Genomic DNA, 16,693 nt, shown 5'->3' with positions numbered 1-16,693 from the left:
TGGAATAAAAGTCAAGGAAAGAAAGTGGGAAATCAAATGAATAACTGGAGAAAGGGGGTGCTGCTATTTACTGATAGAAGAAGATTGGACATGGGGCAGAGGAAATGAAAAGTTTTTTGGGGGGAACGCTGAGTTTAAGGTGCTTGTTAACATCTGAGTAAAGAGGTTTAATGGTTATGAGTTCAGAAGTTGGCAGGTGAAGGAAGTATGACTTTTTATTATGATTTAAAAACGTGGGGCTAGATACTTGAAGAGAGAAGTAATTTAGTCAAGATCCATAGCCAGTAACTGAAAAAGCTGAACTTGAAAATGAATCTTTTGATACTGACCCACTTTCTCTTCCTACCACAAATATTTGGGTATATTTACAATTATGAGTACTGGAATAGAATGTGGGAAAGGACAGCAGAAACATTTTAGAATTATGTACAGAAGGGTGAGAAATTTTCCAGTATTTATAGAGTGTACAAAAATCATGGCTTCTTTTCCTATTTCTTTACATGTGATGCTGTATGTACATATAATTTTTAAAACATCTGGAATGATAAATCCATAGGATTTACAAGTATCAATGTGGCAGTAAATAACTACCTTATTTCTGAAGTTGTCAGAATATCAAAGATTTTGGAATATCAAAGAGGATAATTTGACTTCAGATTAAATGTAGGCTGATCAAAATTTAAAATACAAAGATGAATATTTAATCAACAATTAAAGCAAGTATTTCTGAATTAAGTCAACAACATTTGACCAGGATGAATCAGGTTTAATAGAAATGGCTAGGTAAAGTAGTACTAATCTCCATGGCTTAGAAAAAAAAGATTTAAAAGAATTAATCTCCTTAAACCAATGATTAGGTAAAGGAGACAGGGTCTAAAACAGGAAAGAAAATAAAACAAATTTAATTGCATTTAAATTACAGTGGAAGGGTTACCCTGAATGGAAAGTAAGAAGGAATGAAGGAAAAAAAGAGGCAGGAATGAGGAGGAACTCATCCAAGTAGTTTATAAACAAAGCATTTGGTGGAGTATGGGTGTATGGGAGAAGAAGTACAGACAAACACTAAATGCTTGTTCAGCAGAGCCACTTATTGTGGTGGTTTGAGTAAACAATTCTATAATTAGTTTAGATATATTACAGACTTGAGCAAATGTGTAAACACGTTAATGTTGTTAGGATCCAGGGCTCATATTTTGGAAGAAGCAGCATCCAAGTGTGGAGTAGGGGAGGACAAGAAAAACCCTCTGAGGATGGGTTGAAGCTGGAGATGTCAATGTGATCTCGTGATATCTAAAATGCATGTGTATACGCATCTATAAACAATTACGTGTATACACATTTGTATACATATTCATATATGCATCTACAAACGTAATGTGCGTGTGTATGTATATACATTTTGTGCAAAGAACATCTTTTTTTCTCCAAAGGAAGACAGTGCTCACCAGCGAATGCTTCGAGGACATAGAAGCCAGCATGAAGGCACTCTTGTGGCCAAATGTGAGCAATTTCACACCAAATTGATTAAAGCAGTGAGGAAGTATAAATCACTGAAAAGAAGGCAAGTTCATGAGTCAATGCTACTAACAGCCAGAAGAATACATCAATGTATAATTAAATAAACGTAAGAGAAGAGATTTCTTTTGCTTATAGCGGAATAGGAAAGACTTGTGTACGTGGAGGAAGTGCTAGAGTAGAAGAATCAGCTCTGTCATCTGTACAGTAAAGAGTGCGCTAGATGAGAGCATCAGTGAGTGTGAATGCTAAGTCCAAAGGGAGCGTTAGATGAGGAGCCCTCACTGTACAGTGCAGAAATGAGGCAACACCGTGATGAGGCCACAAAAATTAACATCACTTGTGTGAGACAGGTGAACAGCATGTGGCTCTACATGTTAACATAAGAAAATGATAGAAAATGCATAATCACACTCTAACTAAATATGTCACAAACACAGAAGAAGAAACATGCTATTAAAATGAAGAAATACAATAGATAATGATAACGTGTTGTGTAGTTCAAAAGCTGTGCTGGGTAGTGCAGTGGTAGGGCACTCGCCTAGCATGAGTCAGGCCCTGAATTCAATCACCAGTATCACCAGAAAAAATAAACGCCAGGTGTAGTAGCAATGGAAAGATTTTGAATGTTTTTGCCATAAACAAACAATAAATGTTTGAGGAGATAATATATTGACCCTTATTTGAACATTACATAATGTACACATACATCTGAACATCACAGGTATCCTATAAGTATGTGAAATTGTTATATTTTATATGTATAAGTTAAAGATAAATTTAAATTAAAATGATTTTTAAAGAAAAGAAGAAAGTGTTGGGGGATATATCATGCTCTTTAAAATCTGCAATTTCTTAAATGACAAAGAAATTTTATAGAAATGTAGTAGATTAAAAGAAGCTAAAAGGACATGACATTCCATGGATCTACTGTACCTCCTATTGACTATAGTTAATAACATCATGTGTATTCTTTAAAACTGCTCAAAGAATAAATTTTAAGTGTTCTTATCACAAATAAAAGTAAGTGTGAAGGGCAATACACATGCTTAATAACTCAAATTAGCCATTTTACAATATAGATGTTTCTAAATAATTGCACAAAATAAATTAAACAATTCTATGTGTCAATTAAAAAAGAAATTTAAAAAAGAAGACAATTAAATGTGGTAATTGACTCTAAATTGGATTATTTACTAGATGTAAAATTTTTTAAAGGTTATTGTTAAACAGCAAAACTGGAATATGAACAAATATTAGATTAAAGTAGTATATCAATATAAATGTATGAAGTACACAATTGAATATAACTGTTACATAAGAACGTATCTCTGCTCACAGCAAATAACTTATTTTCTAGTGATTCTCTATATATACTACATATGTGTAAGCCACAAATATAATCATATAAGTATACAGTAATAGAAAGAAAGAGATGTGAGGGTCACACTTAAACCAATGATTAGGTAAGGGAGAAAGGGTCTAAAATAGGAAAGAAAATAAAGCAAATTTAATTGCATTTAAATTACAATGGAACACTTACCCTGAATGGAAAGTAAGGAGGAATGAAGGGAAAAAAGAGGCAGGAAAGAGGCGAATTATGAATCGAATGGGGTAACCTTAAGATTAAACAAACCTGGGGAAGGCTATTCACGTGTTCATTTAACTAATTAATTTTTACAATTTTTGAACTTAAAATAATTGTTAAATAGAAAACTTGAAAGTATCAAGAATTTCTAGCAAGTGTTTAAAAAATTTATTGCCATCAAATTTAGGACTTTGTTTTATTTAGAAAGCAAGCACTTGTATAGTGTTTTTGTTCCTCTTCTAATTCAGATTTGTTCATCATAAAAAAGAATCAAAGTAAGCTGCTGAAAATTCCTTTCTTGTGCAAAGTGAAACCAAAATGAGATAAGGTATACCTATAAAATTCTACTGATTTTATTTGGTTTTCAAAATCAAAACAAACTGTTGGGATGATTTTTAAAACTCATATGACTATTTTTCTTTCCGGTGTGAGAAGCATTTTGAGAATGTGATAACCACTACATATTTAAAAAAACTAAAGGTTTATAGTGACAAACCTGTAAAATAAAATAACAATTAGCTGTGCAAATTTTGTGTTAGTTCATGAAACAACACCAATAGACTACCCTAATTTCTGATCTACTTTATGTAGTGCCAATATTAACTTATTTCTTCATAAATTTGGATTTAAAAATACAAATCTGCTGTATTTCTCAATGATAATAAGTTAGACAACTGTTAAATATAATATTAATTACTATATCTTGTGTGTGTGTGTGTGCGTGTGTGTGTGTTGTGAGGAGTTGAGCCTGAGGCCTCACAAAGGATAGACAAGTGATCTACCATTTAGATACATCCCAGCCATTTTGTATTTTTACTTTGAGATGGGGCCTGTTTAAATTGTCCTCTCTAACCTCAAAATTGAAATCCTCCTGCCTCAGCCTGTCACATAGCTGGGATTACAAGCTTATACCAACATAACCAGCTAAAACCTGTTAGGTATATACGCACAATGATGAAAAATAAAACTAGAAGGAATTTGGGAAACACTAAATCTAAGTGTCAAATTTTAGTTTTTTTAGCTTTTTAGTTCACTAAAAAACAAAAGCAATGCTGTTGGGCAAGTGATGGAATTGAAATATAATAATAATAGTTCTCAAACAACAATTTACATTTTAAAGATTAAATACTTAGCAAGGAACACTATTTTCTACAGTGCACGTGTACAGATTAAATGGAATTTTATTATTTTTAAAAATGGAAACACTCAGAAATGTAAAATGGCTTTCTGGAACCTTTTATAATTGCAAAAATTATTTCCTATGTGGAAATGAGATCCCACAAAGAATAACTTTCATAATATTTTTGTGAACATAGTAATTTTTCCTCTTATGTCGTGCATATTTTTAACATAATAAATACGAGTATGTTACATGTGGCACTTGTTGGAAGCCACTGTCATTAAACAAAAATAGGGTCCACAGATATAGGACACAAATTTTTTTAGAAAGCTAGAAAACCCACATTATTTAGATTTAAAAGATTTTGGATGTTTGATTCAAGACGTGCCATCCCTCTTAGCTTGCATCTGAACTGTAATCTCTCTTTCAGACTACCAACTTTCTTCTCTTTGTTCTTGCAAGTGGGAAAATGGTCCAAGTAGAGAAAAAACAAAGCAAACAAGGAAAATCGAAACATTTCACTGTTAATTTGGAAGTCCCGTAAAAAAGAAAAACAAATAACGTTGTTGCCTAGTGAAACTGTTACTTGAAAGACGTATCTGTCTACTTGGCAGGACGTGACAGAGCTCTGTTTCAGCAGGTCCTTTTCTCCTGCCCAGGGCCGACTCTGGGCAGGTCCTGTTGCAAAGGGGGAGGTGGCACACATTCACTGTGAAATTAATGGGATTGACTCTGGATAGCAGCAGGCCTTCAGATCCCCAGGAAGACCAGCCAGCCACACATCGCGACACTGACCATGTCTTATTACACCGGAGACCAAACTTCACAGCGCTATACAGCAGTCGTCTATTTTCAAGTTTTATTAGAGTCAGTGAAAAAAAACTACCTTAGATAGTTATATTACATGAACATAATCGAACAAAATACAGCAAAATTTATATTTACAGTTCAAATGTCAAAAGTTGTGTTCTGTCAATAAAGCATTTGCTATATTTGTGTTAACATTTTTGGATTGGAGGAAGGTTCTAAATGCTTTTTTAAAATGGCAGTATCCGAGAAAAAAGATCTTGCACAACTCATATTGACAAGCATGTCCCTTCAGGAAATGCTATGGCTTGTGGAAATTCAGACAGATAAGCCTTCATCTTTATCTTCTGTAAATAGATTTTTTTTCCAAAAGAGAAAAATTCTAAATGTATTTCATATAAGCTAGAACTAGACTGTTCATTCATCTCAGCAACAACAACAAACCTGTCTTATCAGCATGTTAGTATTTTATTTATTGCTTTAGTCTGCATTTACTCTTTTCAGTTAGATTAAATTACCTTGGACTACATTTTTTTCAGGACTTCTACCCACTATTTAGCACAAAACCATACTCTATGTGTCATATACATAGGCCCTTTAATAGTTGGTGATATCAAAATCTCTCCAACAAAAATGTCGGACATTTGAAAACACAATGATTTAGAATGACAAAGAAGGTTATTAAAAGTGGCATTATAAAATTAATGCAGTCAAACTCTGATGGATGTAGTTTTTAATTAATATGTAACACAAAAAGGATGAAGAGGAAGTTTAAATGAATTTCTCAGAACTATTACCTGAATTTAAAAAATATGATCAAGTTAAAAATGTCCAGCCTAGGTCTACAGTTTTTCTGAATTTGCAACACTGACAATCTGCTTTTTTACTCTGTAGTCAAAAAATGGCAACTATTGGCTAGCATATTATATGAAAATAATTTTGAAAAACAAGTAAGCACCAGATTATATAATAGATCTAGTATGACAGCAATATTTACCAGAATTTATAAAATGTAATATTATGGACTTTGTTTTTTGACAGCCATGAAATTAAAAGAGTTTTAAAAAAGCAAACCAAATTAAGTCAGCATTTAGATACATTACTTAGGATATTTATATTAACAGATCTTACGAAGAAAATGTTTGTCATATAAGTGCTCAGAAGGAAACTATCAGAACTCTCACATGTATTTATATATAGCCAGAACAGTTAAGTTAAACTGAATTTTCTTTATTTAAGGCTACATTAAATACTCTGTAATGGTCTTAGTGAAGTACAAAGAAATTAACAAGTATTAAAAGGAAGATTTAGTAATTGCCATATGTTGAATACAATCATATTAAAGACAGTTAATATGTGTAGGCATGATTCTTGATTTGCAAAAATAAGAAAAATGTTTCTGCTGGGTCTAGATTATTTTAGAATGTTGCTAATGAGGTCGGTTCTAGTATAGTTTAATTTCCAATAATCAATTCAAATGATCTGCTTTAGTTATTACTCCATTCATAAGTATTATGAACACAGATTAATCTTATTAGCAGAACAATGGATTTATAAACTTTGATTCAGTAGTCATCTTATTTAGATTTTGAAAGCATGATATCTATATTAAATATTACCTTTTCTAAATATACGTATCATAATGTGATAATGCAAAAATAGTACTGAAATGTTATATTTCAAATAATATATTTCTGCAAGGATAAAAACAAATGTGAAGAATTTGAGGGGAGAGTGCTGAACCAGTAATATGCAAAATCAGCAAGAGATACGGGAAGGAATTTACACATATTAGAAGTTAACTGGATATAGGGAAAGAAGAAAAGCTTTCAAACTTTATTCGTTCCTAAGTTTCTTCTACATTAAATTGTGTGCAAAATCAGACACATGCATGAGAAAGAAAATGTTTTATTTGTGCAGGTAAAATAATCTGGAGAACCATAAACACTTTAAGATTTTCGGCCTTGTAAAAGATTTTGTGTGAAATTGAATCTTTTTACATATATTAAACTTTTTCATTGAAAATATTTACTACTTCTAGCTTAAGAGAAAGATTAGGATTGTATAATCTACTTTGCAAACCGGCCAGCATGTGAATTGTTAATACGTAAATAGTAACACAAATAACAAAATAGAACACAGCAAATAACACTTTCTTCTTACCTCTATGCTTATTTGTAGTTGATCGTTACACTGCTTCTTTGGTGGAATTAATCAACCAGCACTTCAAAGAGCTCTGTTCTCCATTCCACTCTTCTCTAGTATGTTATTTCTTCCTCTACAAAACGATAGTCCCCCAAAAGAGGAAGTTGTGAAACACCAGCATTATTATGCTTTATATATTCTACTCAGAATAGAAAATTATTGACAAAGCTTATACTTGGAATTATAGAATCAAGTCTCTATAATCTGTGTGTGTCCCTGTCTATATAAAAACTAATGTATGTACATATTCATATGTTAAGCAAGTTTTAGAAAAGTTAGGTTATTGAAACTTATACTTGATTAAATATTGCTCATGTATATAAGGAAACATCTCCTATGAGTCTAAATGATAATCATAGAAAAACAGAAAGTATTATTATATTCAGAAGAAAATTGTGAAACTGGCATATGGGGAATATACTTGTTTTTATATGTCCAATCTCAAGATTTTGGAGTATGAACTAAGTGTTACTTTGCCTCTAGGAATCCTGTAAACAGTGAGACAGAGAGAGAGAGAGACAGACACACAGAGAGAGGAGCCAACTTTAGTAAACGGACATTTTCCTGGAATTTGGGTGGTGGTTTTTTACCTACAAGTCCCAAATTTCCTCTCTCATAAATAGTTGCCTGTTGCATATAGATAAAGCATTGCAAAACTGAAACTGTTACTTCTCCATGATCTCTCACAACTTCAGCCACAAGAGTGAAAAACAGGTGCAGATCACGCAATACCGAACACTTACTGGGTTAAGTTTCTTATAGGTTTGACACAAAATGGAAACATTTACAGGCCAGTGGAGAAAATGGTGGAAAAAGGAAATAATACAGTTGTTCAGTCAGACATGGTGGTGCATGCCTGTATCCCAGCATTCTAGGAAAATGAAGCTGGACCACAAGTTCAAGCACAATCTAAACAATTTACCAAGCTGTCTCAAAGTAATAATAATAATAAAAAGAAACACAATATGAGCTGGAGATATAGATCAGTACAAAGGCCCTGGATGAATCCCAGTACTGGATAGAAAACCCTTGATCGAAGCAAAGGTTGCTGCCAACCTTCATCTCTGTCTCTGCCTCCTGTCTCCTCTGTCTCCTCCCTCCCCTCCCTGCCCACCTCTCTACCTTTCTCCATGTAGATACCTTTCTCCCAGGTCCAAGTCATCAGGTAACAGAAGCCAAAGAGGGCGGCCAACTGCTAGCAGTTCCTCCTCACCCTTACTTCTTCCTCGCTTACTGGGGAAGTGGAACAAAGTGGACTGCAAGTCTAACATAGCATTCATGAAAACGTTCATACAAACTGCCATGCTACCAGAGTACAACATTCTTTGCTTTTTATTTAACTATATATCCAAAAAGGGCAGGAGATTAAGGAATGACTAAAAACAGAAATCCATCTTACCTAGACTCATATTTAATGTGAATTGACAGGAGTTAAATACCACTATGACAAACTAAGAAACCTGCTCCCATGAAAGCATCACAAAAAGAAAACAGCAAGATAAATACAAGGAACAACAAAAAATAAAATCTTAAACTGTCAACAATACCAAATTTGAATTATTTGATTAAATAGTTTTTCAAAACTCCTGGAAGAAAAGTTATTGATGTAATTATGGTTACTGATAGTTCATGTTTAGATAAAGTTGAAATATTATTGCATGTGAGTATTGTAAAATATTAGGGCTAACCTAGTTCCAAAGACCCAGTCTCATTCCTAGAAGTGTATCCCTTAATACCTGTGTGCTATCATAGAATCCTCTTCTATGTGACATCCCTTTCTAAGATCTCATTTACAAGTGGCCAACCACAGCCTGAAATCATTTAACAGGAAATTACAGAAATAATTAATAATTTTTAAGTTGCATAGCATTGTCACCCATCTTGCTCTATATCACGTAGCACATGAACTGTCCCTCTGTCCTCTGTACACTGTTTATCTACAAGTCACTTAGCCATCTCAGCTAGCAGATGTGCTGTTACAAGGTTGCTGTACTTGTGTTTAAATACTCCTTATTTGACTTAATAAAGTCCCCAGGGTGCAGGGAGGATGGCAACTCTAATATGCCAAAGTGAAGCTGGGCAACGCTTCTTTTAAAGAAAAAGGAAATGTCTTAATATGAATAGAATATATAGGCAGAGGTTAAGAACCATGATAAGAACAAACAGAAAACCAACATAGATAGTATTTATGGGATTTGTTACTCTTCAGTTTCTGGCCTCCACTTGGGTGTTGTGCAACATATGCCCTGCTGTTCTGCTGTTTGATATGCTTACCCAATATTCGTGCTCCTTTTACCTGATTGGAGGATGTGTATCCATGCTTCTTTGATGATCACTTGCCAATGGTAAATATACTCCAGTTTCTACTATCTTTAAAACTATTTCTCTGACTTGTCTTACTACTTTCTTTACCTTAGGATATTTTTGAGAAAACATTCAACACTGATTCCTCTCAAGTCCTCATATAATTTTTTGGTATGTGTATTAGAATATATGTAACAAAATTTATCATTTTAACTATGTTTAAGTACAGAGGCCTTGAGCACATTCACATTATTGTGCATTCATTGTCACCATCCATTTCCAGAAGTTTCTTATCCTTCTGGACTAAAATTAAGTGCTCATTACATAACAACTCCTGTTCCTCCCTTCACGTACACTAACTACTAAGTTAGTCAGCTTCTTGTCACTCTGACAAAATACTTGAGAAAATCCACCTAAAGAAGGGTTTATTTTGGCCCATGGTTTCAATTCATAGTTTTCTGTCTCCATTGCTGTGGGACTGTGGTGTGGAAAACATCATGGCAGGAAGGCATTGTGGATGAAAGCTGCTCCCCGCATGGCAGCCAAGAAGAGGAGAGAGCTGGAGAGGAAGGGGGCGGGACAAGATATATATACAGTTCCCAAAGTCACACCCTGGTTGCCTACTCCTTTCAACTAGGTTTCAGTTCAACTCTAAAGCAATCAATGGATTGATCCCCAGATGGAGTTAACACCCCGTGATCTGATTGGTTCCCAAACGCTGCTTTGAGATCAAACCATCCAGACAATGAGTCTTTCAAGAGACATTTTAGATAAGACTATAATAACTGCCATATCTTTTGTGTCTTTATGAATCTGACTATCCTAGTACTATATAGAATCATATTTGTCCCCTTGTGTTAGACTTATTTAATTTAAGTTCATCAACACTCTCCTTCTTTTTCAAGGCTGCATAGTATTCATTATTGTGTATGTGTTACGTTTTTCTTATCTATTCATCTCTCATTGATCAGTTGGATTGTTCTGACCTTCTGGCTATTGTGAATAATGTTGTATAGACATGAACGTGCAGATATCAATTTTTAAGTTCCTGGTTTCACTTCTTTTGAGTGTGCACCCACACATGCAGTTGGATCATATGGTAATTTTATGTTTTGTATTTGGAGGAACTGCCATTTTATTTCAGCCCACCTCTTTCCGGCACACTTCTTCCTTTTGCATTAGGGCTTTTGCTTTCTCCTACTCACGATGACTCTCCTGCCCAAGTCACCAAATAAGCTCTTCATACCAAATCAAAGTGATACTTCCAGCCCTCTCACATGACCTCTTTTTCAGCTCCTGCCTGCTACTGACCGCTTTTCCCTTCTGGAAGGAACGTTAGTTCCTGACTTTGCCTTTGCTTTCTGACTTATGTCAGCTTACTCTCTAATTTTCTTTCTTTCTTTTTTTTTTATTTTAAAGATAAAAGGAGGGAAACATTAACAGACATACAACATTTTACAACATATCACAAGCACAATACAGACAATACAGAGTTACAAACAAAGTGGTAGGGAATTAACAATGGTGGTTGTATTACATATTGATATCTTCAAAGTGGCTTCTCATGAAAACAGATATAAACATGCAATACTGGTCAACCAAAGACTCATTGACAGTTTCTTTCAGCATAGAAATAGAAGACAGAAGAACAACCATGCTATCTATCCTGTATATACATACATACAAAATTTCTCCTTCGTTCCCTTCTCTAATTTTCTTATAGGCATCTTTAACTACACAAGAGCAGTGGAGGCACAGGATTCTGTCTGGCCTGCCCTTCTGCCCACCCTCTCCTCAGTACATTTTCATATTTTCAGTTGGCGAGTATTAATGCCCGCTAAATTTTTCTCTTCAGCACGGCTATCTCTCTGGTGAGGTTCTGACCAGTGCAAAATGAAAGGTCATTTGGGCTTGTGACCTAGAGAACGGCATCAGCAAAAAGGCCTCAAGATCTCCCTGTTATTTTCTCAATATCAGGCAAGTCAGTAATTATTTCTGAGACCTGACTCCTCACCTGTGAATTGTGCCGTCAATGATCATGTAAGAGGGTTACTGAAATATTGCAAAACAAAAAATCCTTAATCGTAGTTTATAGTATAAAAAATAAAGCTAAAGCTAGTGTCCATTCTGTTTCCCTCTAACATGATTTTTCTACCCAGGGATACATAGTATAATAGGTTTGTATATTTTTGTGAGCCTATTCTATGAAATTACATATATATATAAATTATTATATGAAGAATTAAATTTTTTGTGGGATATTAATGTAAATAACTTTTTTATATTTTTCATTGTGTCTTTTTAAAATGTACAACTTGAAGATACTACAAGACTTTATTTTAAACTACTTCATTTATATCTAATTCCCCCATTGATTGAATTTGTTTTACTTTTTTTACAATTCAAAACAATGTGATAAGTAAACAGCACTACAAAGGCATTTTAACAGTTCTTTCTTGAAGGTAGGCTCAGAAAAGTAGAATCCAAAGGCTAGGGGATCTGTACATCTAAAAGGTTAATTGTAGTACTGAATTGCTACAAAGTTTTACCAGTTTGAACATTCAATATTTCCTGGTTTTACAAGCCATTGCCAATATTTTATATAAACCAACCTTTAAATCTCACCAATCTGAGGGGTAAAAAAAAATGGTGATTAAAATGGAGATTGAACATGTTTTAATGCAGTATCCCTTCTATATTTCTTGTTTTGTGAATTTCCTGTCCATTCATTCCTGAAGTCTGTTTTCTTGGATAATTGTCCACTTCTTCTTGATCTATAGGGCTAAAAATACATTTGTTTTAGTGTATTGCAAACATTCTTTTTAAAGTGTTTCTTTTTCTTTTTTTTTTCTTTGATGTTCCAGTTTCTCTATCATATATTTTAAGACCTTTCTTGTTGAGTACCATACTGTTATGGTTGTGTCTAGATGTCCCCTCAAAGCCTCATGCAGTCATAGGTGGGGTTTTTGCACTGAATATACAGTGTGTGACTATGGGACTGATTTATGGTGCAATGCTAGGCTCAAGGGCACTAAGGTTAAGGGTGTGAGTGCTATCTTCCCTAAGTAGCCTGGATAAGAAATAAGGGCTTGAAAAAACTGTGCTGTACCCCTTGCTTGTTTTGCTGCCTTCTGCCCTCCATGAACTGTCTCTCCTCTTTGACTCCTGTCTGCCCTGCCACCCTACCTTGGAACCAGCCGATAATGGACTGAAACCACTACAAACTGTGAGCCAAAGCAACTTTTCTTACTTTAACTTGTGAGTGTTGGCTATTTTGTCTCAGCAATAATAAAAGTAATTAAGACATATATCTTTATAGATGACCCTAATATTTGGTAATATCTTAGCTTTCTGTCATAAGATAAGCAGGCTCATTTTGTGTATTTCCAGCCCCAGACCTAAAATTCATACATCTCTAATGGATTCTGGTTTCTTTTAGTGATACAGGATTTTTAAGACCACAACCTAAACCTAACCACTGCTGATTACTATTACGTTATTTTTAGTGTTAGAAAAACCTGCTTAATTAATAAACTGTTAGTTTCTTTCTGTGACAAGCAATACATCATTGCAAAAATATTTAAATTGTTATCAGGAATTTTATAACATTACAATAACATAATTTTATAAACATTACATCTTAAATAGCACTGAAACAATTTAAAATACATATGTCTACTAAATAAAATAATTTCTCTCTAAATAAAGACTATTCTCTTATGAAAGGACATTTCAATAAAGACAATAACATGATAAATCATTATGTACATTTAGAACTTGTAGAATACACTGCCAAAGAATTTTCAAAAATAATGCAGTTTAGAAGATCTTTTTGAATTTTCCATTTTTCATCTATATGTACCATTCTTCCAATATTTCAGCCTTCTTCTTCTTTTTTTTTGCTATAACTAGTTGAGCATTTCTAAAATCAAAATCCAAAATTTGAAACATTTCAAAATTGAACTGTTTCAAACATTGACTACAATGTCAGAAATAGAAAATTTTTCACCTGATCTAGTGACAGTTCATAGTCAAGATACTATATAAAATTATTTTCTGGCTACGTGTATATGATGTATATGAAACATAGACAAATTCTCAGTTTAGACTTGGGTCATATCCTCAAGATATCTCATTATGCAGATGCAATTATCCCCAAATTCCAAAAACATCTGAAATCTGAAATACTGTTTGTCCCAAGCATTTCTGACAGTGGATACTGCATATATTCATCACTTAAAAGTATCAACTGTGCATATGTCCTTGGGAACTGATTTTGATTAAAATAAAATAAATATTTCATGATTTTAGCCCCTATTTTTTCCAAAGCAATATATTCACGGCCACTTTAAAACTGCTGAAGGTACAATATTTCAACTACTAGCTGCATAGTTCAGCGGTGAGAAAAGTACTTTTGGTTCATTGATTTTGTTTTTAGCTTATTAGAGAGTGGTTTTAATATTTTGACAGTCATATTTTTCTGTTTTGTTTTTTGAATTTAGATAATTGAAGAGGAAATTATTGTTGAGTCATTCTCAAATATCTGTGACCTTCAGCTTCCTTATTTATAAAAGGGAATGAGAATACCAGCTTCGCTGGTGTGCTCCGAGGGTAAATTGGACATCATAAGTAAAAAGCCAAGAAGAATATGTTTCCTGATAAGTATGGTGTTGACAATTTCCAAATCTAATTTGAAACACATGATTCAACCAAAAAGTTCTACTTTGGGTATTAATTTGAAAACATTACAAAAGTTTACAAATGAACTCATATCCAGTTCTAAATATTACATTTATGGTGATTATTAAGAAAAATGAATCCATAGAAGGAATATAGGGGATTTGTGGAGAATCATTCATCCAGTCAATATTTTCAATCTGAATACGTAAAGTATCATGGCAGAGCTAGGGACCTGTAATGAATTAATGGACCTTGCAGATTACTCTGTACTTGTCTTGCCTTCTGCAAGCCCGTGCTTTGGCATGAAGCTCATTTCTCTTCACCTTATCACTGTGCTCCCTTACCATTTTTAGTCTGGTTGCCTTTAGCTATGGAGGCACCAGGACTTGATGGAGAAGAGATAATTTGGAGCATGTCTATCCCCTTTTTCCTCTCAGGGCCTCATTTTGGAGGTGGCTGCATTCCTTTACCTACAGGTACGTCTCTTATCTGCTTCTCTGCCTCAGCCATGGCTCTGACTAGTTCCAGTGACATGGCTCTTCCTTGCCTTTCAGGGTAGGATAGTTTGGATTTCCCACCATTGCTAACCTCTGTCACACCTCACTGACTCCTACTCCTGACAACACTTCAGAATAATTGTTTCATGAAATCACCTGAAATTGTTACTTCTAAAAGTACCACCTCAAGGAGACTTTACTCAAGATCTATCTTGGCCCTATCATGCAATCCAATTGCACATGTTAGTTTGAATCTGATATATTGGAAGGTATACAGTTTCAGTGGAAACAAAAAAGTGAGAAATTACAGAAATTTCCAGATTACATGAAGTAAGCATTCTTTTAAAAAGTAATAAATGGGCTGAGATTTGAAGGATGAGTAGGACTGCCTGAGAGTTTGGAAGGGAGAGTCAAATTAGAAAGGCATAGAAGTCAAGGAAAGAGTGCCATATTCGTGGATCCTGTAGTATATATTTTGGAAGGCATAAGCAGGGAGGGCTGCTGAAGTGCTGAGGAAACACAAAAGACAGAGAAAAAGAGGCACCAGAAAATAAAGGGCATTGTGAATAATGTGATCCTTAAAATGTCCTCTGAAGAAGAAAATAAAAAAGGCTGGGGGTGTTGCTCAGTGGAACATTGCATGCTTAGCATGTGCAAAGCTCTGTGCTCATTTCCTAGCACAGCAGAAGGCAGAGAGAAAGAGGCATCAGAAAATGAAGGGCATTTTAAAGAATATGGTCCTGAAAATATTCTCTGAAGAAGAAAATAAAAAGGGCTAATGTTGTTGCTTAGTAGTAGAGTACATGCTTCGTGCTTGCAAGGTTCTGGGTTCAATCCACAGAACAAAACAAGCAAAAATTTATAGCATGGGCAATCAGCCCTTTCGAGTATTCTCCTACCCAACGTTGGTGGTGTACCCATGTGACTGATGCCTGATAAATACATTATATCCTTTTCCTTTGCCACAGTGCCTGGTTCAGAGATGAGTATGTGATTCAAGCAAGCCAGGAAAGCTTATTTGTGGAAAATTTAAGCTCTGCTTTTATTGGAATTGGCTTAACTGTAATAATTATGTAACTCTGAAACTCTGAGGGACCACTGTGATGAGAGAACCAGCAAAATAATGAGGTCAGCACAGAGGAAAGCAGATGCAAAGAGAGATCAAGAAGGAAGGAACTGAACTCTGATGACATCACCAGAGTCCCAGCTAGGCCTGCCTCCCTATCTCTATCTGTATATTTACTAAGCCATACCTTCTTCTTTTACTCACAGACCTGTTTAAATTAGATTTCTGTCATTCATAATCAAAAAGACTCTTTATATGAGGAACGAAACTCTGGAGAAAGGGTCACGTTTTATTTGAAGTCTAAAATATCAAGAAAAGCAAGCTTTTCCTTGTTCCTCAAATAGTGCTATCCGATAGAAATACAGTGAGAACCACACAGATCATTTAAAACTTTCTACTCATTACATTAAAGAAAAACAGAGGAAATAAATTTCAAGTGTCATTTACCCCGATGTATTAAAAATATAGCCATTTCAATATGTAGGAATATAAGGAAATCTTTCCTACTTTTAAATGTAAACTTAAATTACTTAAAATTAAATAGAATCCAAAATTCAATCTTAAGTTATACTAGCCAAATTTCTAGTGCCCAACAGCATCGGACAGCATAGCCCAAAGTGTAGATCCGAGAGTACAGACTGAAGAGAGTAGCCCAGCAGAAATAGAGCTTTTATTCAAGTTTTAAAGTCTTATAACAAGGAGCTATTTTTGTTTGTCTGTTTTGGTTTATTTATAGTGCTGAAAACTGAATGTATGTGTGCTCTACCACTGAGCTATATCCTCAGTCCCTTTTAAATTTTATTTTAAGGCAATGTCTCACTAAATTGCCCAGGCTGGGCTTGAACTTGTCTCAGCCTCCTGAAGAGCTGGGATTATAAGTGCAGGCCGCCACTGATGAGAATAAGGAGCTA

At 34.4% G+C, this 16,693-nt stretch overlaps 1 protein-coding gene across 1 annotated transcript in view; it reads right to left on the bottom strand.

The window, feature by feature from the left end:
* The window catches only part of Mbnl1 (muscleblind-like splicing regulator 1), a 200,261-nt gene extending 192,972 nt beyond the window's left edge, over nucleotides 1-7,289 (bottom strand). Inside the window, exon 1 of the mRNA XM_013518604.1 lies at nucleotides 7,194-7,289. The gene's annotated coding sequence lies outside the window, so the exon portion shown is untranslated. The remainder of the gene's footprint in view (nucleotides 1-7,193) is intronic.
* Between the last annotated feature and the right edge of the window lie 9,404 nt (nucleotides 7,290-16,693).

The sequence above is a fragment of the Chinchilla lanigera genome, unplaced genomic scaffold, assembly GCF_000276665.1.
Source record: "Chinchilla lanigera isolate Chin_1 unplaced genomic scaffold, ChiLan1.0 scaffold00047, whole genome shotgun sequence".
NCBI lineage: Eukaryota > Metazoa > Chordata > Mammalia > Rodentia > Chinchillidae > Chinchilla > Chinchilla lanigera.
This window is presented reverse-complemented; position numbering and strand designations above follow the sequence as displayed.